This window comes from Schistocerca nitens, chromosome 4, assembly GCF_023898315.1.
Source record: "Schistocerca nitens isolate TAMUIC-IGC-003100 chromosome 4, iqSchNite1.1, whole genome shotgun sequence".
Classification (NCBI taxonomy): domain Eukaryota; kingdom Metazoa; phylum Arthropoda; class Insecta; order Orthoptera; family Acrididae; genus Schistocerca; species Schistocerca nitens.
This window is the reverse complement of record NC_064617.1, coordinates 971,962,141-971,963,918: the sequence shown is the minus strand read 5'-3', so window position 1 is coordinate 971,963,918 and position 1,778 is coordinate 971,962,141. Positions and strand designations below refer to the sequence as shown.

At 46.3% G+C, this 1,778-nt stretch overlaps 1 pseudogene; it reads left to right on the top strand.

The window, feature by feature from the left end:
* The first annotated feature begins 1,281 nt into the window (after positions 1–1,281).
* LOC126253761 (5S ribosomal RNA) lies at positions 1,282–1,399 on the top strand (annotated as a pseudogene).
* Positions 1,400–1,778: the final 379 nt, after the last annotated feature.

The following is a 1,778-nucleotide window of genomic DNA, read 5'->3' as shown; positions in this document are numbered from 1 at the left end:
AAGGTGCGCCATCGCTTATCATGGAGACGACATGGGGTACGTCCGCATTAAGCAGACGATAAACCAAAGATGTAACGGCGACAGACGGACACTGTCGAAATGCCGCCCCGTCGGTCACCACGGAGATGTATACATTCGATGACCTGCGAGGAAAATGCAGACATCACGCCCATGTTCTGGTGGAGACAAGAAACCACAGGGCACGACTGAGATGTGGAGATCGGAGAACAAGCCGCAGTATACAGTCTTAAATAGTGTTTGGTCTGAAACTTGAACATAGAAAAATGTACCCACGGTCACAACATACTGCATGCCGGCCGGGGTGGCCGAGCGGTTAAAGGCGCTGCAGTCTGAAACCGCGCGACCGCTACGGTCGCAGGTTCGAATCCTGCCTCGGGCATGAATGTGTGTGATGTCCTTAGGTTAGTTAGGTTTAAGTAGTTCTAAGTTCTAGGGGACTAATGACCTTAGAAGTTAAGTCCCATAGTGCTCAGAGCCATTTGAACCATTTTGAACATACTGCATAAGGGTCCAGTCCCCTCAGTCAGCCCATAAAATAAGGGAATTTTAAGATTTTCTTGGAAAAACCAATGAAGCAATCAGTGTAAGTCCTTTTGGATATTCTTTATTGATTCTTGGACAACATTTTCTAGCCGGCCGGTGTGGCCGTGCGGTTCTAGGCGCTTCAGTCTGGAACCGCGTGACCGCTACGGTCGCAGGTTCGAATCCTGCCTCGGGCATGGATGTGTGTGATGTCCTTAGGTTAGTTAGGTTTAAGTAGTTCTAAGTTCTAGGGGACTGATGACCATAGATGTGAAGTCCCATAGTGCTCAAGTTCTAGGGGACTGATGACCATAGATGTGAAGTCCCATAGTGCTCAGAGCCATTTGAATCATTTTTTGAACAACATTTTCTGATTTTTAAAAAATTTTGAAGTTGCACAGTCCAAAGTGAGGTGCATCCATGGTGAAAGTCCTGCACTCTATTAATATTATCTGAAACCGAACAGTTTTCTTAATCTTAGGATATTGCGTTCGGAGTAATAGCACAGTTTTTTGAAATTTGACAAACTGATAAAAAGGCGTACGTTTGAAGCAAAGATGTAGTTTTGTCGGGTCACGCGTTCTGCATTGGCCAATGAATAAATTAAAATAAAAAATGACCTATTACTCCTAGCGTACATGCCCGAGTAGTAATTCAGCCAAATTTCAAAAGGATTTCTTTATTAGTCTGCGCAAAATGCATTCCATAACCATAAAATACACTGTATCAACTTACATTGGCCACGGCCTTGCCGCAGTGGATACACCGGTTCCCGTGGGATCACCGAAGTTAAGCGCTGTCGGGCGTGGCCGGCACTTGGATGGGTGACCATCCAGGCCGCCATGCGCTGTCGCCATTATTTCGGGGTGCACTCAGCCTCGTGATGCCAATTGAGGAGCTACTCGACCGAATAGTAGCGCGTCCGGTCAAAGAAAACCATCGTAACGACGGGGAGAGCGGTGTGCTGACCCCACGCCCCTCGTATCCGCATCCTCAGCTGAGGAAGACACGGCGCTCGGATGGTCCCGATGGGCCACTTGTGGCCTGAAGACGGAGTGCTGCCGCTGCTGTATCAATTTACATTAAACAATTAAAACATGATGAACAGCCCAAACTATCTAATGTAAATTGCGGTCTAGGCAGTAAAATTATGGTTTTAATCTCGTTTTATCCTTGGGCTGCATGATTCATAGTTTGTGTATACAGTCTCAAATCATACTTATTTTTCAATTAGA